Consider the following 21,839-nt stretch of genomic DNA (forward strand, 5'->3'; position numbering starts at 1 on the left):
CTCACTCACTCCAAACTTCCTAGCAATGAATGTAATAATTCCACCCACTACTATATCAACTACATGATTAGGCTTAGTTCCTATGGAGGCAAGGTAGTCAAGCATGTAAAAACAAGTATTCACGAGATTATTATTAAGCATAGCCCAAAGCATGAAGAGTTCATCCGTCCTACATGTTCCTACTTCTTTCCTACCCCAAATTGTACAAGCCATTACTCTTTGGAGGTACCTAAGCACTGGGTTTTGAATGTTACTAGCCTTGTTGGAATGTGAAACATATTGTCTTAAACCGGTGATGCGTTTCCAAAATCTAACAGGGTCATAGTCTTCCGGCTTTAGAGGTTGATTCCAAGAGTCATGGATGAACCCCGCATTTGCGAAGCCCAATTCATTGCAAAAATTTTCAAGGGACATCTCGTAATCAATATTCAAAAGCCGGAACGAGACTCTATGATCGGGGTCATTTAAATCCAACTTATCTTTCTTGAATTGTATAGAACTTAAAAACTCATAAGTGAAATTTTCATACCCCCTCATAGGTCTAAGCATCTCACCCCATCCTAACCTATTCAGCAGTTCAAAAACATTGTCCCTAATCTCTAAGACATTCATAGAATGAGAGTCAAGATACCTACAAGGATTCAAAGGTTTAGAGATAAGAACTTTATACCTAGCCTTTTGGGTGTCATCTTTGAAGACGATGCCATGATTCTTAGCCGGTGCTCGTTTCTTTTGTGGAGGTCCTCGGAAGAGCTTGCTGGTTCCTTGCCACTTATCCTTGAAGCCATTTGACCTTGGTTGACTTGAGTTTTGGTAAAGGTTAGGGTTTGGAAGGATTTTTGGTGAAAAAGGTTGGTTTAGGTTTGGAGTTTATGTTTGAGTAAGGTTTTTGAGTTTAGGTGTGGAGATTGGTTAAGAATATTTGGTTTTTGGTTTAGGTTTAGGGGAATAGGGTTTTGGTGAATTATGGATTTGGGTGGATGAAAGTTGTTTTTGATGGAAGAGTTTTGTTTAGATTGATGTTTAGAATTGATTTGGTGAAAGAATTGTGTAATTTGGTGAAGTTTTGATAGAGATATGAAGGTTTGAAGGTGTATGGTTATGGAGATTTTAGAGAGAAGTTTGAAAGATGAAAGAGGTTTGTGGGTTAGAATGAGGAAGAAGAAAGAAAATTTTAAGGATATATTGGTGTAGAGATCGGGCACGACCGAGCCACCTATTGGCACAGGCCGTGCCAACCTTCTGGAGTTTGGTTGGTTTTTGGTCTTCAAAATCTGGCACGGTCGTGCCAACCTTAGCACAGGCCGTGCCAACCTTCTGGACACAGGGGCTTCAAAAATTTTCACTTTTCTTGAATCGTACTCGGACAATTACCTACAAAACACTTAAAAAAACAAAAAACAAACAAAACAAAAGCAAATAAATGCGTGGGTTGCCTCCCACGAAACTCTTTTAGAGTCATTAGCTTGACCGTTAGAAAGAGTCCTTAGAATGGATCAAAGAGATCATGTTGTGTAGATGATGCTATGAAGCGTTCTTTCACATCATGATCTTTAAGTAATGCACTAGAGTAAGGAGCGGGACCTTTCATAACACTTTCCAACTAAAATCCTACCATTTTATCACTCACTTGAAAGACAATCCTACCATTTTGAACATCAACTAGAGTTCCCGCAGTCGCGAGGAAATGTCTACCTAGGATTATAGGGACGTCATCGTCCTCTTCAATGTCAACTACCACAAAGTCGGCTGGGATGTATATTCCTTTTATCTTAACGGGTATGTCTTCAACAAAACCAACTAAGTTTATAGTAGAACGATCAGCTAACTTCAAGACCAACTCGGTAGGTTTCAACTCTCCTATCCCCATCCTATTAAAGAGGGACAAAGGTAACAAACTAACACTAGCTCCTAAGTCACACAAGGCTTTGTCAACGGTCTTACTCCCGATCATACAAGGTATGGCAAAACTACCTGGATCTCTAAGCTTAGGGGGTGTCTGTTGGATAATTGCACTAGTGTCCTTAGCTAAAGCTATTGTCTCACTATGCCCTATAGCCTTTTTCTTTGAAAAAATTTCCTTTAAAAACTTAGCATATAGAGGCATCCTAGACAAAGCTTCCGCAAAGGCGATCTTAATGCAAATTTTCTTAAGGATGTTGACAAATTTATTAAATTGACCCTCCAAGTTGAGCTTAGCAAGTTTTAAAAGGGAAGGAGCTTTGGTCTCATCAAGCGGTTTCACAGTTTTCTCACCTAAAAGCTTGACACTTTCTTTCTCAATGTTTTTAACCTTAGCAATAGTTTCTCCTAACTTACTACCCTCAATAGAAATAGCATTAACGTGAGCTTTAGGGTTGGCTTCAGTTTGACCAGGAAAAACTCCTGGTGTTTAAGAAAGGGTAGCCACTTGTTGGGCTATTTGGGAGATTTGGGTTTCAAGCATTTTAGAGTGAGTAGAGATAGAATCAATTTTGGTATTGAGTTTGGAAAGAGAATCAGTCAGAAATCCAGTTTGGTTTTTGAGTTCTAGAAGTTGTTTAGATTGATTTGCAATAGAATTTTCCAATAAAATTTCCAAATTAGATTTCTGAGTGACTCTCTGGTTGATTGCATAGCCAGGTGGTGCTACTTGTCCATAGGGATTTTGAAGATTTTATAAAAATTTTGGTTTTGTCTCATCCCTTGGTTGTATTGAGCATAGTTCATTTGCTCAACACCATTGATAGCACTACCTAGCTGGCAATCAATACCAATATGACCAGATATACCACAGATTTCACAAGAAGGAGATGCAGAAGTAGAAGTGATTGCAGCAACATGTAGTTTTTCAAATTGTTGGGTTAGTGCATCAAGCTTTGCAGTAAGGTGATCATAGTTAGAGACTTCGTACATACCTGCCTCCTTTTTGGAGGGTGAAGAACTAGTGATGACTCTCTCGTCGGTCCACTTGTAATGATTTTGAGCCATATCTTCAATCAAGGCATATGCCTCTATGTAGTTCTTGTTCATTAGAGCTCCACCTGCAGCTGCATCAACAGACATCTTAGTGGTATAAGACAAGCTATTATAAAAAGTGTGGACTATGAGCCACTTCTCTAAACCATGGTGGGGACAAAGTCTAAGCATTTCCTTGAAACGCTCCCAAGCATCATAGAGAGATTCCCCATCTTTTTGATTGAACTGTGTGATTTGGTCCCTTAGTTTAGCAGTTTTAGAGGGGGGAAAGAATCGGGCAAGGAATGCTTGCCTCATTTGATCCCATGAAGTAATGGAACCGACTTCAAGGGAATGGAACCAAGCGCTAGCTCTATCCCTTAAGGAAAAGGGAAAGAGATGAAGTCTTACGGCCTCTTGGTTCTCTTTTAGGGTTCCACTAATTCATAGGAAAACAGAGATGTGAAGATTGGGATCCTCGGCGGGGGATCCCGAAAACTGATTTTGCTGCACCAAGTTAAGTAGGGAAGGCTTGATTTCAAAGTTGTCATCCTCAACCGTTGGGTACACAATAATAGCTTGTGGCTCAGCCGTAGACGGCGTTGCATACTCCTTGAGAGTGCGATCAGCCATGGCGGTATTATTTAGTGTGTCTCTCTTTCTTCTATGCAAAAAACTTTCGATCTCGGGAATGAATACCACTCGATTTCTGGTTTTTCGCATAAAAAATTGACAACCCAAGAAGTTAACGACAACAGAAAGAAAAGAAAAGAGTGAAAGAAGAAAAAGAAAAGAAAAAGAAGAGAATTCTAGTCACTAAGAAAAAGTTAATTAAATTAGTTAACTCCCCGGCAACGGCGCCAAAAACTTGATAGGCCAAACCGCAAGTGCACGGTCTATCGAAGTAGTAGTAAAAGAGAGTATCGTTCCGCTAGGGAGTTGTTCAATTTAACTAACTTTAAGAGAATGATTAGAGGAGAAGAAAATTATAAAATAGGAGGTTCAGTTGGTTGGAAGTAAGTAACAATAATAAAAAGAGCCTTGGGATTATTGGTTCATCGTAATGACGAATCCTTCACAAACAAACCCTTAAACTTATAACCTTACGTTGGTCCTAATTTCTAAATACAAGTTTCTCTTTAGCCTATCACATCTCCTTTCGGTCTCAGTGAGTGTGTTCCTCCAAGTGATTGCATTTGGAATCCTTGAAGCTCGAAACTTTATATGTGTCAAGGTTTGCTAGACTATTTTCATGTTTCGCAATCCTTGTCTAGATTCACTTGTTCGAATATCAAAACTCCACTTTCGTTTTATGAATTGATATTTGGAACAATGGATTAACAATTATCAAACCCTCCACTTTCGCTTCCACAGTTTGATAACGGTTAATTCATGTTAAAACGGTGAATCTAGATTAGAAATTAGGGTTACATAAGATTAAGGTTTAAGGCTTGGTTTGATTTGGATTACGTCATTAGACTTATCCAACAATCCCAAGACAAAGAAGTCTACTCGCTCATGCTCATCGTAGACATGGGGAAGAAGAGAGAAAGCATAAAGTAAATAACAAGAAAGTAAATAAAGTAAAAGATGAACTTTATTAAGAAAATAATTGACACTATTGAATTCCAAGAAAATAAAGATGAATATTTGTGATAAAGAGCTACTCTATTTATAGCTTACATTCGACTTAAAATCTAAGCAATTACAAGGGCTTTTCGGTAAAACTAAAACAGAGTAACTTGGGGCCAAAGCAAAAGCAGCAAAAGGCACTCTGGAGGGTGGCACGGCCATGCCACATGTTGGCACGGGCCGTGCCAAGCTTCTGACTTGGGGGAATGTCTTTTTGTTCCCAAATCTTTCGTATTTTTGCTCCGAATCAGTTCCAGACTCCTTTCTTTTGCTCCAAGACTCCTTCCATCCAATATTCATTCCTGAAATATAAAAATAGGCAATTGAAGTAAAATAGCTCAAAAAGGAAACAATATTCAAATAAAATAAAACTAAATCTAAATAAAACGAAACTAAATAATATATAAAAATAGACTAAATAATGTCTCATCAAACTCCCCCACACTTGAATCTTTGCTTGTCCTCAAGCAAAAGGTAATATACATAGTAGCAACAAAAAGATATATCATATGGCAACATAATTGAAAAACTAATGTCTCTCTTAAGGTTTTATTTCAAAGTACACTAATCACAATCTCAAGTATTCATTGTGAACCTATTCAACCCAACATCAAGTCTCAAGTGAGTGTGTGTGTGCAGTCCAACCCTTTTCTTGCTCCTGTATAAGACAGATATTATGAGGAACAGGTTCTAACCTTAACACTAAAGTAACCGAGAAAAGTCCTTTCTTCATTTCATATAAGAGAGATGGGAAATTATTTAGAATTAACAAGTTAAGCATAAGGGGCTGCAGATTGCTTAGGGGCTATCTATCCTCATAGGAAGTCTTTTTGGAGAGGGTGTCCTTTCCCCCTAGATTCAAAATCACCCTAAGTAGTGCTGCAAAATTTTTAATCATCTCCGCGTAGGAAGTCTTTTTGGTGAGGGTGTCCTTTCCCCCTAGCTTTGATGAATTTATTTCCTCTTTTGAGGAATTTGAAACTTAAGCTCAATTAGGGAGTCACCACCACATTTAGGAAGTCAGAGAGAGGGAGTCCTTTCCTCCTCATGTTGGTGCCATTCTCCCACCCCATTTTAGTTTAACACATTATGATTATAACAATAAAGCAAATTATTTCCCAAACAAACTTATACTACTTTTACTCTAAAGACTTTTAAGGGTCTAAGTTACCATTAAAGTTAAAATGTGCTCCTTAAAATACCTACTCATACATTTACTCAAAGATTGCAACTAAGTGCTTTTCTCATTGGAGAATTTTCACAATAAAACAAGATGTGGGTATAGCAAGAACACTAAAAACACAAGAAATCACTTTCATGTACAAGAAACAACCTTTTAAGAGAAGACAAACAAAAAAATTAATGCCATAATTTCCATTAAAAACAAGCTACTTAATCATGCCTTTTGCTATAAAAACAAAACAAAAGAATAAAGTTCAAGGGAGTTTGAAAACACTATGACTCTAGACACTTTATTAGGCTCCCCCCACACTTAGGAGAAGCATTGTCCTCAATGGTTCAAAGAAAAGCTGAATTAAAAGAAAAGAGAAGGAGAAGAAAAAGAAGAAGAAGAAGAAGAGGGAGTATAAGAAAGAGTAAAAGGAAGAAGAAGGAGAGGTAAGGGAAGAGAGGAAGAGGAAAGCTCACAATTTAATTAGGTCCATAAGGAGGACCTTGGAGATTGAAGTGGTGCATCATCCTTCGGAGCATTGTATTATTTTCTTCCGTCATACGGTTGCCCATTTGGACATCATTTCTTAGCACCAAAAGTTCAACACCTTGCCTTGGTTGCTCGATGCTTATCCTCTCGACCTTGGTTCTCATCCATGCCCATCTTTCATTTTCTTCTTGGTAATGGTGCTCTCCCTCATGGTGCAAGTGTGCACCTTCTCCTTCATCAACATTTTGTTCCTCATGTACCTGGACATTATCAACATACAACCAATTTTCTTCCACCTCGGTGTTAGTCCAAGATGGGTTAGGAAGCAAAAATAGAATATGTACATTGAGTTTAAAGGGATATTGTTTAAGGGCATATTGCAATGGTGGACGATGCTTAATGAAATTCATAGAGATTAGCGTCTCTATGTTAAGCTTATTGTTGCCCTTAATTTGACTTATCCCCTCCTCCTCACTCACTCCAAACTTCCTAGCAATGAATGTAATAATTCCACCCACTACTATATCAACTACATGATTAGGCTTAGTTCCTATGGAGGCAAGGTAGTCAAGCATGTAAAAACAAGTATTCACGGGATTATTATTAAGCATAGCCCAAAGCATGAAGAGTTCATCCGTCCTACATGTTCCTACTTCTTTCCTACCCCAAATTGTACAAGCCATTACTCTTTGGAGGTACCTAAGCACTGGGTTTTAAATGTTACTAGCCTTGTTGGAATGTGAAACATATTGTCTTAAACCGGTGATGCGTTTCCAAAATCTAGCAGGGTCATAGTCTTCCGACTTTAGAGCTTGATTCCAAGAGTCATGGATGAACTCCGCATTTGTGAAGCCCATTTCATTGCAAAAATTTTCAAGGGACATCTCGTAATCAATATTCAAAAGCCGGAACGAGACTCTATGATCGGGGTCATTTAAATTGTACTTATCTTTCTTGAATTGTATAGAACTTAAAAACTCATAAGTGAAATTTTCATACCCCCTCATAGGTCTAAGCATCTCACCCCATCCTAACCTGTTCAGCAGTTCAAAAACATTGTCCCTAATCTCTAAGACATTCATAGAATGAGAGTCAAGATACCTACAAGGATTCAAAGGTTTAGAGATAAGAACTTTATACCTAGCCTTTTGGGTGTCATCTTTGAAGACGATGCCATGATTCTTAGCCGGTGCTCGTTTCTTTTGTGGAGGTCCTCGGAAGAGCTTGCTGGTTCCTTGCCACTTATCCTTGAAGCCATTTGACCTTGGTTGACTTGAGTTTTGGTGAAGGTTAGGGTTTGGAAGGATTTTTGGTGAAAAAGGTTGGTTTAGGTTTGGAGTTTATGTTTGAGTAAGGTTTTTGTGTTTAGGTGTGGAGATTGGTTAAGAATATTTGGTTTTTGGTTTAGGTTGAGGGGAATAGGGTTTTGGTGAATTATGGATTTGGGTGGATGAAAGTTGTTTTTGATGGAAGAGTTTTGTTTAGATTGATGTTTAGAATTGATTTGGTGAAAGAATTGTGTAATTTGGTGAAGTTTTGATGGAGATATGAAGGTTTGAAGGTGTATAGTTATGGAGATTTTAGAGAGAAGTTTGAAAGATGAAAGAGGTTTGTGGGTTAGAATGAGGAAGAAGAAAGAAAATTTTAAGGATATATTGGTGAAGAGATCGGGCACGACCGAGCCACCTATTGGCACGGGCCGTGCCAACCTTCTGGAGTTTGGTTGGTTTTTGGTCTTCAAAATCTGGCACGGCCGTGCCAACCTTAGCACAGGCCGTGCCAACCTTCTGGACACAGGGGCTTCAAAAATTTTCACTTTTCTTGAATCGTACTCGGACAATTACCTACAAAACACTTAAAAAAACGAAAAACAAACAAAACAAAAGCAAATAAATGCGTGGGTTGCCTCTCACGAAACTCTTTTAGAGTCATTAGCTTGACGGTTAGAAAGAGTCCTTAGAATGGATCAAAGAGATCATGTTGTGTAGATGATGCTATGAAGCGTTCTTTCACATCATGATCTTTAAGTAATGCACTAGAGTAAGGAGCGGGACCTTTCATAACACTTTCCAACTCAAATCCTACCATTTTATCACTCACTTGAAAGACAATCCTACCATTTTGAACATCAACTAGAGTTCCCGCAGTCGCGAGGAAAGGTCTACCTAGGATTATAGGGATGTCATCGTCCTCTTCAATGTCAACTACCACAAAGTCAGCTGGGATGTATATTCCTTTTATCTTAACGGGTATGTCTTCAACAAAACCAACTAAGTTTATAGTAGAACGATCAGCTAACTTCAAGACCAACTCGGTAGGTTTCAACTCTCCTATCCCCATGTTATTAAAGAGGGACAAAGGTAACAGACTAACACTAGCTCCTAAGTCACACAAGGCTTTGTCAACGGTCTCACTCCCGATCATACAAGGTATGGCAAAACTACCTGGATCTCTAAGCTTAGGGGGTGTCTTTTGGATAATTGCACTAGTGTCCATAGCTAAAGCTATTGTCTCACTATGCCCTGTAGCCTTTTCCTTTGAAAAAATTTCCTTTAAAAACTTAGCATATAGAGGCATCCTAGACAAAGCTTCCACAAAGGCGATCTTAATGCAAATTTTCTTAAGGATGTTGACAAATTTATTAAATTGACCCTCCAAGTTGAGCTTAGCAAGTTTTAAAAGGGAAGGAGCTTTGGTCTCATCAAGCGGTTTCACAGTTTTCTCACCTAAAAGCTTGACACTTTCTTTCTCAATGTTTTTAACCTTAGCAATAGTTTCTCCTAACTTTCTACCCTCAATAGAAATAGCATTAACGTGAGCTTTAGGGTTGGCTTCAGTTTGACCAGGAAAAACTCCTGGTGTTTGAGAAAGGGTAGCCACTTGTTGTGCTATTTGGGAGATTTGGGTTTCAATCATTTTAGAGTGAGTAGAGATAGAATCAATTTTGGTATTGAGTTTGGAAAGAAAATCAGTCAGAAATCCAGTTTGGTTTTTGAGTTCTAGAAGTTGTTTAGATTGATTTGCAATAGAATTTTCCAATAAAATTTCCAAATTAGATTTCTGAGTGACTCTCTGGTTGATTGCATAGCCAGGTGGTGCTACTTGTCCAAAGGGATTTTGAAGATTTTATAAAAATTTTGGTTTTGTCTCATCCCTTGGTTGTATTGAGCATAGTTCATTTGCTCAACACCATTGATAACACTACCTAGCTGGCAATCAACACCAACATGACTAGATATACCACAGATTTCACAAGAAGGAGATGCAGAAGTAGAAGTGATGGCACTAACATTTAGTTTTTCAAATTGTTGGGTTAGTGCATCAAGCTTTGCAGCAAGGTGATCATAGTTAGAGACTTCGTGCATACCTGCCTCCTTTTTGGAGGGTGAAGAACTAGTGATGGTTCTCTCGTCGGTCCACTTGTAATGATTTTGAGCCATATCTTCAATCAATGCATATGCCTCTGTGTAGTTCTTGTTCATTAGAGCTCCACCTGCAGCTGCATCAACAGACATCTTAGTGGTATAAGACAAGCCATTATAAAAAGTGTGGACTATGAGCCATTTCTCTAAACCATGGTGGGGACAAAGTCTAAGCATTTCCTTGAAACGCTCCCACGCATCATAGAGAGATTCCCCATCTTTTTGATTGAACCGTGTGATTTGGTCCCTTAGTTTAGCAGTTTTAGAGGGGGGAAAGAATCGGGCATGGAATGCTTGCCTCATTTGATCCCATGAAGTAATGGAACCGAATTCAAGGGAATGGAACCAAGCGCTAGCTCTATCCCTTAAGGAAAAGGGAAAGAGATGCAGTCTTACGGCCTCTTGGTTCTCTTTTAGGGTTCCACTAATTCGTCGGAAAACAGAGATGTGAAGATTGGGATCCTCGGCGGGGGATCCCGAAAACTGATTTTGCTGCACCAAGTTAAGTAGGGAAGGCTTGATTTCAAAGTTGTCATCCTTAACCGTTGGGTACACAATAATAGCTTGTGGCTCAGCCGTAGACGACATTGCATACTCCTTGAGAGTGCGATCAGCCATGGCGGTATTATTTAGTGCGTCTCTCTTTCTTCTATGCAAAAAACTTTCGATCTCGGGAATGAATACCACTCGATTTCTGGTTTTTCACATAAAAAATTGACAACCCGAGAAGTTAACGATAACAGAAAGAAAAGAAAAGAGTGAAAGAAGAAAAAGAAAAGAAAAAGAAGAGAATTCTAGTCACTAAGAAAAAGTTAATTAAATTAGTTAACTCCCCGACAACGGCGCCAAAAACTTGATAGGCCAAACCGCAAGTGCACGGTCTATCGAAGTAGTAGTAAAAGAGAGTATCGTTCCGCTAGGGAGTTGTTCAATTTAACTAACTTTAAGAGAATGATTAGAGGAGAAGAAAAATTATAAAATAGGAGGTTCAGTTGGTTGGAAGTAAATAACAATAATAATAAGAGCCTTGGGATTATTGGTTCATCGTAATGACGAATCCTTCACAAACAAACCCTTAAACTTATAACCTTACGTTGGTCCTAATTTCTAAAGACAAGTTTCTCTTTAGCCTATCACATCTCCTTTCGGTCTCAGTGAGTGTGTTCCTCCAACAACCACACCTATTTTCATGGGTGATTGCCATTGGAATCCTTGAAGCTCAAAACCTTATATGTCTCAAGGTTTGCTAGACTATTTTCATGTTTCGCAATCCTTGTCTAGATTCACTTGTTCGAATATCAAAACTCCACTTTTGTTTTATGAATTGATATTTGGAATAATGGATTAACAATTATCAAACCCTCCACTTTCGCTTCCATAGTTTGATAATGGTTAATTCATGTTAAAACGGTGAATCTAGATTAGAAATTAGGGTTACATAAGATTAAAGTTTAAGGCTTGGTTTGATCCGGATTACGTCATTAGACTTATCCAACAATCCCAAGACAAAGAAGTCTACTCGCTCATGCTCATCGTAGACATGGGGAAGAAAAGAGAAAGCATAAAGTAAATAACAAGAAAGTAAATAAAATAAAAGATGAACTTTATAAAGAAAACAATTGTCACTATTGAATTCCAAGAAAATAAAGATGAATATTTGTGATGGAGAGCTACTCTATTTATAGCTTACATTCGACTTAAAATCTAAGCAATTACAAGGGCTTTTCGGTAAAACTAAAACATAGTAATTTGGGGCCAAAGCAAAAGCAGCAAAAGGCACTCTGGAGGGTAGCACGGCCGTGCCACATGTTGGCACGGGCCGTGCCAAGCTTCTGACTTGGGGGAATGTATTTTTGTTCCCGAATCTTTCGTATTTTTGCTCCGAATCAGTTCCAGACTCCTTTCTTTTGCTCCAAGACTCCTTCCATCCAATATTCATTCCTGAAATATAAAAATAGGCAATTGAAGTAAAATAGCTCAAAAAGGAAACAATATTAAAATAAAATAAAACTAAATCTAAATAAAACGATACTAAATAATATATAAAAATAGACTAAATAATGACTAATCAATACATTCTCACAAAAGTCCAGAAAGGAGAACAATGTGACCACTTGTCTGAAACTCATCTTAAGAAGGATGAAGCGCTAGGAGTGAAACCAACACTTCAACTCCAGTTCAGAGAGAAACAAAATACCCCAATGTTTGAGCCTCTTGTTGACAAATATTCCTTTTTAAGAATGAGTAGACGACAAATACTTAATGAGAGTGAGAACCCTTGCAGACTCCCTGACTTCGTCAAGTTGTCATATCCCCAGAAGTTGAAGAGAAAGGACCTTGCTCTACATTTACTGGAATCTGTAAGACAATATTTGAAGGACGGTTACCTCTAAAGAAAAAGGACCCTGGAAGTTTCAATTCTATTCGAAAGTTGTCCATAAAAGAAGCTCAGTGTACCATAAGTGAAGGCATAAAATTGATTCCAACATGACTGATAGGAAAGCTCAAAAGTATTATGGGACAACCATAAACTGTCAATCTTACACTTGCAGAAGAATCAATCAAAAATTTAGATAGAGTGGTGGATGACGTAGTGGTGCAAGAAGAAAGGCCTTCATCAAACTTTGTGACATCAGAGATTTAAAACAAGAATCACTTGCTGAAAGAGTCTCAATGTCGCTTGAGGAGGACGAAGACATATTCCAAAAAAGCAAAGATTGGAGCACAGGATCACTAAATTCTACTTACAAAGTTCATGGAGTTCTTTTCGAGCAAGAGAAAGAGGAAGGACCATGTGTTCTTTCTTTTATAGAAGCCCCCCTAACAGGATCGAGGCGTCGAGCAAATAGACGTTAAATAAAGTGTTGCATGGGAGGCAACCCATGGGAACCGTCAGGCTTAAGACGTAAAAGAAGCGTTGAATGGGAGGCCACCCACTATATTTATTTTCTACATTTTTATTTTTCTGCTAAGCTAAGATGATCTGACTAATCAATTTCTTTTATTTTTTTGTTGCTAATCCTCAGTATTATCCAATAAAATTTTATTTCTTTTGCATTATATATACAATCTTTCCATTTATGCTTATATTTGTTTTAGTCTTAGGTATTCATTTCAAAGCTTTACGGCGGAGGCTATTTTACACTTACATTCAAGAGCACGATAATTTGTGGGGCTTGCTAGTGAAGGTACTTATAGGATCACCATCTCTTTTCCGAATAGCATAACCGGTGAGATTCAGAGCCAAATATTTCCATATTCATTCTAGGTTGTTAGATACTTAAATATTTCCACTTATGAGTGTTCCATATAAATCCTATTTTTGCCTGAATTTGCGGTCGTTCTTTATGGACGATCGGTTAGATTATTATACACACGAGGCTATTTTCTTTGGTACCTTGGGCCATTCAAGCCACCCTTTATATTCTTATTATCCTTTGCAAAACCAGTTTGAGCCTCCAGATGAAAATTTCTTTCTTTGTTAGTGATGAATCATGTCAAAGTCTTGAACTTTAAATGCACAGTATTTTGTTTCACAAAGGATAATAAGATATAAAAGGGTGTCTTGAAAGGCTCAAGGTACCAAAGAAAAATTGTCACATGTGTAATATAATCTAACCGATCGTCTGTAAAGAACGGTCGCAAATTCGAGAAAAAATAACATTCATATGGAACACTCATAATTGGAAGTATTTAAGTATCTAAACAACCTAAAATGGATATGGAAATATTTAGCTCTAAATCTCACCGGTTATGCTATTTAGAAAAGCGATGGTGATCTTATAAGTACCTTCAGTAGAAAGCCCTAGAAAGTATCGTGCTCTTGAATGTAAGGGTAAACTAGCCTCCACTATAAATGCTTTGAAGTGACTACCTAAAACTAAAACAAAATTAAGCATAAAAGGAAATTTTGTAAAGGTAAATGCAAAGAATAAATTTTTAAGATAATACTTGAGGATTAGTATCAAATTTAAGAAATGAAATTGATCAGTCAAGAAATCTCAGCTTATCAGAAAATAAAAATGTAGAAAAAATAAATTAATGGGTTGCTTCCAATTCAACGCTTGTTTAACATCTTAGTCCCGTCGATCAATATGTTGCCTCCTATTCAGCGCTTCTTTTACGTCTTGAGCCCGACAGTTCCCATGGGTTGCCTCCCATGCAACACTTCATTCAATGTCTATTAGCTCGACGCGTCTATCCTGTTAGGGTGGCTTATATGAAAGAAAGAACTCGTCATCCTTCCTCTTTCTCTTGTTCGGAAGGAACTCCATGAATTTGGCATAGAGAAGTAAGTGTTCCTCTGCCCCCATCTTTACTTTTTTGGAATATGTGCTCGTCCTCCTCAAGTGAAAATGAGACTAGTGAAGTAAGTGAGTTTTATTTTGAGTGTCCGGTTTCACAAAGTTTGATGAAGGCTTTTCTTCTTTCACCACTACGTTGTTCACCACTCCATCTATAGTGACAGTTGATGGTTCTACCTGAATTTTTTCTAGCTTTATTATCACCCATGTTGGAATCGAGTTAGTGCTTTCACCTAAACTACGCTGAGATTCTTTTATGTACAACTTTCCAAAAGAATTGAAACTTCCTGGGTCCTTCTTCTTTAGAGGTAACTGTCCTTGAAATATTGCCTTACAACTTCCAGTTAATGTAGCAAGGTCTTCTCTCTTCAACTTATGGGGATATGGCAACTTGATATAGGATGGGAGCTTGCGAGGATTCTCAATTTGTTCAAGGATTTCCCGTCTACTCATTCTTAAAATGGAAGCTTTATCAAGAAGAGGCTCGAAAAATGGGGTATTCTTCCTCTCTTTAAACTTTTCACACCTAGCTCTTCCTCCTTCTTAAGATGGGTTTCTGTGGTGTTTCCCATATCATGGAACCCTTCACTGTCAATGGCAACCTGAGAGTCCGAAGATGAAGCACTATAGGGTTTGTTTCCTGTGAAATTTCACATTGTAAAACCTTAGCTCTCCTACAAATAATCTCTTGAAGCTCAACAAGTTTCTTTGATATGGCATTGATCCAAAAAAGTTACTCCTCTCAGGATCTCCTAACAGTTTCAGCGTATTGGTCAAGGTGCCACTGCATTTTAGATAAAACAGCTTGAAAGGCTTACAACCATCCATGCAATTCTTTCTTGCTCGTACTCCCAAAAGGGATCAAGTTTATCCCACTCCATAGAGTAGATATTGTTGTAATGATTGCATGGGTTAAAATAATCCATGATTCCTTTCCTGAAACAATCTCAAACAAAAATATCCAAGTAGCACTGTTCTACGAGTTATCATAAATAATAATAATTATTGTTATAATTATTATGCTTACTATGCCCCCCTCCCTTTTTTTCTTTTCAAAAATAAATAACAAAATAATAAAAACAATTACACATAAGTAAATTTAAATTTCTTAGTCGAAAATATCAACAATCCTCGACAACGACGCCAAAAACTTGATGGTCGAATTAGGCAAGTGTAACAAATCGTTTACCAAATAATAAAGTGATAAGTAGAGTATGGTATCCACATGGATTGTTGTTTCATCTAAACGGCTCGCGTTACTTATTTTAAGCCGACGATATAAAATAAAAGAGATAAGGGTTAGAGATTGCAATTTTTATCTGTTTGCAACAGAGCAAGCTACCTGTTTTTGGTTGCAGAAAAGTAAGCAGCGGTTAGGAATCTTTGAATCCCCCCAATTTTATTTTGTTGGATATTAAATAGTAGTCATGTCGTGTTTAGTTATCTTAAGTAGACTATACAAGTGATGAGGTCGTTGGGATGTTCTAACCTAGTTGGTTTTCAAGCTGGACTTGCTGATCGCTCGCTAATCCTTACGTGCGGGGTATATACAATCTCGGTTAATCTAGCTCTATCCCTTCGATGGCTAACTGCACTTGCTGATCGCACGGTGATCCTTACATGCGAGGTCTTGCTAATTCAAAGGTAATTCAAACATAAACTGAAATTGACGTTCCAAGATTTCCAAAGGCAATGAAGGCCAATGTTCTTGTAGGTCAGTGCATCTATGAATCTTAGGACACTGATAGCACACTCTCCTTCCCTCAGGATAGTGCTACAAACGGGAAGCCTTATCAGCTTCTACCTTACCTAGAGGTCGAGGACAATGGTCTTACTAGGTTTATTCCCCTTGCTTGTTTCCATAATTAATAAACTAGTTACATAATAGGTTCTACAGATTTTACTCAATATTAGTAACGTCACCTCCTAAGTACTTACTATTAGGGTCAACTAATTTTCGGTAACTTTCATCTAGTTTACTAATCACTTTTTTCCTGGACAGGTAGTTATTAGTATAAGGATATAAACATCAAGATATAAGCATCTAGATAGTAATAACAATATTAAGTCATTTCCCAACCTAAGTACCAAATCTAGGATTGCACTTCGCCAGAATAAATTAATCCTAATAAAACTTAATAGCGAACAAAAAATAAACTAAAATAAAACGACATTGAATTAAATAATTATCCAACAAAAATAAACAGAGGTTCATCTTAGAACTATATCCTCTAACTATCTAGTTACAAATGATAACTAAGAAAAAAAATACTAAAAGATAAAAACATACCCTAGAAAAGAGAGGAGAAGATAAAACTCCTCCTAGGCTTCCTGTAGTTTCCTTCCACTTGAACTTCTCCAGTTCTAAATGAGAATTTATGAATGAGGAAGGCTATTTGAAAGTAAAATTTCCACCTAACTTGGGCTAAAATGATGGACTTCCTGGGAGAAAAAGTCACGAAAAGTGACATTTTTTTGCATGAAACAGGGCGCCTAGCGCCTGGCGCATGCACCTGGTACATTGAGGCTCCTAGAGCCTCTAGGCATGCGCCAGTCGCTATAGTGTGTTGTTCAGGGGCGCCTGGCACCTCCTGTTGTGCACTGGGCGCTTCCGTGTAATACTTTCCGGTTTTCCTACCTGTTGAGGTGTTTTCTTCATAATTAAGCTGTCTTGGAACTTGGGAACAAAATTCCTCCCTTTGTAAAGTCTTGTAAGGCCTCTTCAATCATCATTCTTCATCTTCCCAAGGTCCGATAATCTTCAGAGGTTTTGCTTTGCCTGATTTGCTTGATTTCTCCGTGATTTACTTCCAGAACCCTCTAAAATTGCCATGTTTTGGGAAGAATAGAATTAAAGACTCAAATATAGAAAACATTACAAATGTCCAAAAATCATAGGCAATTTCTATAATACTCATATGCTTTGCTGGTAAAACCTACTAAAATAGACTAAAAAGCATGCTAAGAATAACGTAAAATGACTTATTATTAATGAAGCTATATATGAAAATCGTGTTGATCTTGGCTTTATTGCAAAACAACCTGACACTATGACTAGCATTTATGTTGATCATATTGTTAAACTTATGCATGTTGAACCCAATGTTGATGCTATTGTTGAAACATCTGTTAAACAAGATAGTGTTGTTGAAACCATGTAAGAGAACCCCCATATTGATGTATTTGTAAACCCCCAAGCTGGTGTGTTAGTGTCTACAAAAAGTCCCCAAACTGATGTGGTTGAGAATCAACCTGATGAAACTGTTGAAAATGTTGCCACTGAGATTGTGCATACAGTGAAGGATATTGATTCAAATGATGAACTTATTACTAAGAGGTTTGCTGGCAGTGTAGCTAAGAGGATCAAAGATAAGAAGAAAGGCAAGGTTGTGGAGGCTGCTCGTAAGTCCTCAAATACCCCTAAAAAGGTTGTTGTGGCTTCAAGTGTGAGGCCTGCTAAGAATTGGACTAAGGTAAAGTTCCCTACTGTGAAGAAGAAGTTCTTGAAGAGGAAGAAAGCACCTCCCAGTGATACAGATACTAATGCTAAGGATGATGTCCTAGATATCGTGAGCTCTGACAGGAAAAGAGCTGGTGGAAAGAAAATGGTTGTTAATGTTTCTGCTAAACCTTTAGATAATATCTCATTTCATTCTAAAGAAAGTATTCATAGGTGTAAATTTGTGTACCAAAGAAGGATTAGTCATGAGAGAGAGTTAGGCAAGGATGCTCTAAAGTGCAAGGAAAATTTGGAGCTATTGGAAGAAGTTGGTTTAATGAAGACTGTGTTTGGACTAGGTTCTTGACATGACAAGCTTGTCATGGAATTTGTGGTGAATATTTCTGGTGATTTGAAAGATGAAACCAATAAAGAGTTTAGGAAGGCATATGGAAGAAAGAAGAAGTTGTGATTGTAGAGGATCTCCAAATTGATAGGGTAACAAAAGAAATCACTGTCAAGCAAGTAAAGTAATGACCTGAGAAAGGTAATCTATCTTGTGGTAAGCTTGGTGTTAAGTATGTTGTGCTGAATATGATTAAACTTGCTAACTGGGCACCCATCAATCATGCTTTAAGTATTTTCACTGGTCTGGCCAAGCTATTTATCTTCTTGGGACCAAAACCAAGTTTGATTTTAGTTCTTATGTCTTTTATCAAACCATGAAGCATGCATACTCTTTTGCTGTAAAAATTCCTATTGCTTTTCCCTCCATGATTATTGAGATCATTTTGAGGCAACATCCATCTATTTTACTGCCTTCTGATGTTACAAGCAAGAAGGGTTCGCTCCTCACTTTTGATTACAGGTTGTTTGTCGAGACACATGTCCCAAACATTGTTCTGCCAACATGAAAAGATGCTGGAATTTCATCATCAAAAGAAGTTGTGATTGCTGAGCTTAAGGAAGTGTCTAAGGGTCTTGGTGAGACCATTAATACCAGTACAACTAGGAAGATTAGTGTGGACAACCTGATTAATTAATTAGAGACGAATGCTGAGGACAAAGTTGAAGATGGTGGATCTGGGAATGATGATGAAGATGGTACAGAGGACGAAAAATGAAGAGGAATTTAGTGATAGCTTCTAAATTTCTTTATTTTTTTCTCCCTCTATTTTTGTGCCATTTCTTTGGATATTTGTGAACTCTCTTTCTATTTGGTATGTAATAAGCTTGTGCAATGTTTTTTTTTTCTTCTAATGATATGCATCCTACCTTTGCCAAATTCTTCTAGCAAGGGGGAGTAGTAGATTATTGTGTGGGTTTTTGAAGAAATGTTATACGATAAAATTATCTTCTTGGTTATATCTATGGTGGTATATGGGTATGCCTTTTCCCTTGAGGAATGATACTAGTATGTCCTGCTGATTTTGGACATCTTATTTTTATGTGTTAGAGTATATTCTTCCTATGCGTGCTAAGAAGCATTCTGTGAAGTATGGTAATTATGAGTGGTTGTGTTTGATATAATAATCATTCTGCTGTTGTGTGCCTCTGATGAAGTTTTTTTTATTAGTAAGCTATCTCCATTAGAAGAGTATTTATCGAATTTGTCGAAGTAGTGTTGAAGGTGTTTTTCTTATTTCGTTCATGAAGTTGTGTTAATCTAAAGAAGAATTTGAAAGAAGGCTTTTTCTCTCCTACAAACACTATTATTTTTTCCTTCTGAATACTATTTTAGCCAAAATTTGCCAAAGGGGGAGATGTCGTGTTTGTGGAGTTGGCTTCATTTTGTCAAAACAACATGTTCTGGCAAGATGTTGTACCTGATGTCCTAGACATGTAAGTACGAGATCTTATCTTATGGTGATATGCCATTTTCACATTTTGGAGTATTGTATTTTCATGTGAGATCTTAGAAGATTTGTTTGAAGATTATGTTCACGTTGTGTGTGTTCCAAGAAGTGTGTAGTTCTAGAAGCTTGCTTAGGTAAATTTTAAGGTGTCATATTTTTGAAGTAAATGTCCTAAACATATTTGGTAAAAATATATTTTACTTTTAGAAGATTGTAGTTGAAAATATAATATTTTTCAGCTGTTTTTAGAAGATTGCACAAGGAAGACTCAACACTTGAAGAAATTATCGAAGCCATCATTTGAAGAAGAGTCTTAAGGGTTTCATGTCTTTGTGATTTGTACACATCTCTATGTGATGCCATTGATACATATAGTTTGTTTGTTTAGTTGAGTTGTATTACGTTCTTTATATACCACTATAGTGATTTATATACCACTCTAGTGCCGCCATTGTCATATTGTCTATATACACTTCGAGCATATCTCATATTTCGTTATTGATTACTTTTTTAAACATCCTTTGGTATGTCACTCCCGCGTTCTTAAGTCCGTAGGGCATCACCCTGAACAATAGTTCCCCTTTTCATGATTTTTGCGGTCCATGGGGATCTGGTTATAATCATAGTGTGTATCCATGAAGGATAACAACTTGAATCTCGACGAATTATCTACCATGTTATTAATATTTGGTAGTGTTCTTGCATCCTTTGGACAAACCCTATTGAGGTCCGTGTAATCGACGCACATCCTCCATTTGTTTATGCTTTTCTTTATTAGAATTGTGGTCGATAACCAAGATGTATACTTCATCTCCTTGATGAAATGTTCTTTTAGCAGTTCGAGTACGACCTTATTTACGCCTTTCGTCTTTTCTGGTGATTGTTTTCGCCTTTTCTCGACTATGCAGGGGGTCCTTTCGTTGATTGGCAAACTATGACAGTACACATTAGGGTCTATCCTCGATATTTCTTATGCGGTTAAAACGAATAAGTTTGCATTGGTCTGTAAGCATTTAATTAGACCATCTTTGATCTTTGGAGAAAGGTCGGACTGGATATTTATTGTTTTAGTGGGGTCCTCTCTCAGCGGGACCTCGATGAGCTTACCGTTCATCTCGGCCTTTTGATGAGGCTCTGTTGGATTCTGGCGTTGAAATTTGTGATATTCACATTGTTCGATTGTGCTCTATTTTCTTCTGTGGCCTTGTAGCTTTCGCCATCTGGAAGCCTTTATTTATCGTTCTTTTCTAGGGCTGCCAAACAAAAGTTGGCTCATGCCTCTGGTTCCCCTTAGACGGTTACAACCTCGTCATTGGTGTTGCCAACATGGTTCGACCCATTATGCAAACATAGGGGCTTCATGTAACAGTCTGATTTTCATTAGATTTATTTAAATTAATTTTAATATGTGTTTATTTGTGCTTGTATGTGTTTATTTGCCTCTGTGTGTATTTTGGTTAAGGATTAGTAGAGTTTGGCTTAAAGAGGGTATTTTAGTCATTTTGGACTCAAGGGTATTTTGGTCATTTTGTGAGCAAGGGTAAATTAGTAATTGTACTATGAGGATTATTTGTAGTGTTTTAGTGGCAGAGATTATTTTTACTAAGTTACTAGTGAGCGGGGTAATTAATTAAGAGCCGGTATCTATTCGTTATTTTTATCCGTTAGGTGAGTAGAAACTTTGTGAATTAGTTATTGAGATCTTTAAGCCCATTAAAACAATTGAGGGTTGATCCCATTTATGTAGAGCATATATAAACTCTAGTCTTTACAGAAATTACGTCATTTACACACTTCACAAACTTTTGAGAGAGGTTGAGAGAGAAAGAGCAAGAACAAGGTTAGAGAGGACAAGCTTAGGAGAAGAAGAAAAGGGTAGATATTCAAGAGGTTGGAGCTAAAGTGAAGCTAAGGCTAGGATTGTGCTCAATTGAGGTAAGGGGGATAGTGTTCATTCATAACTTAAGCTAAAAACTCTTTTTCTACTTAATTTCATAACTGCTTATTTTGTGAATTGAGATTTTTGTGGATTTAAAGGATGAATTTCGTGTACCCACTTTGATACTAAGTTTATGTATGTGAAATTGATGCTAAACATATTGTTGTGGTTGAATTTGCATGTTTGAATTATAGTTATATGAAACTTTGTTGATTTTTGCTCAAATTGGTGTAAAATGATGTTGTGGTTGTAATTGTTGATGAATTCATGGTTAAATGATGTTGTTGTTGTTGTTGTGAGATGTTGTTGTTGTTGATTGATGCCATGAGTATTCATAATTATGGGGTTGTGGTGTGAATTGAGTTGTTGTTGAGATTTTGTGAAAAATGGGTTGAATTGATGAATTGTGTTGGAGTGATGTTTGATATGGTTTTGATTGCCTTTTTAAGTACATGAACGTATAAACAAACTTTTGAGACGAATTTGGGTGTTGGGGAATCAAAATTGAGCTTTTTGGGTGAAAAATGGTGTAAAACCCGTAAGAACAGGGGTAAACTCACTTAAAGCTTGCTTATAGCGAGTTCGGTCTGGAAGAAACTCACTTAAAGCGAGTTACTCAGTGACAACATTCATTGTTTCGCGTTTTTGCG

General features: G+C 37.4%; 2 non-coding genes across 2 annotated transcripts; both read left to right on the forward strand.

Moving 5' to 3' along the window:
* Positions 1 to 3,100: 3,100 nt before the first annotated feature.
* LOC146906373 (small nucleolar RNA R71) lies at positions 3,101 to 3,207 on the forward strand. Its single transcript, XR_015020823.1, has one exon. It is a non-coding gene; the product is annotated as a small nucleolar RNA R71 (small nucleolar RNA).
* Positions 3,208 to 9,799: 6,592 nt separating this feature from the next.
* On the forward strand, positions 9,800 to 9,906 carry LOC146906374 (small nucleolar RNA R71). Its single transcript, XR_015020794.1, has one exon. It is a non-coding gene; the product is annotated as a small nucleolar RNA R71 (small nucleolar RNA).
* The last annotated feature ends 11,933 nt before the right edge of the window (positions 9,907 to 21,839 follow it).

Source organism: Medicago sativa, chromosome 7, assembly GCF_051527215.1.
Source record: "Medicago sativa cultivar Bolivia chromosome 7, Bolivia_mono, whole genome shotgun sequence".
NCBI classification, from domain to species: domain Eukaryota; kingdom Viridiplantae; phylum Streptophyta; class Magnoliopsida; order Fabales; family Fabaceae; genus Medicago; species Medicago sativa.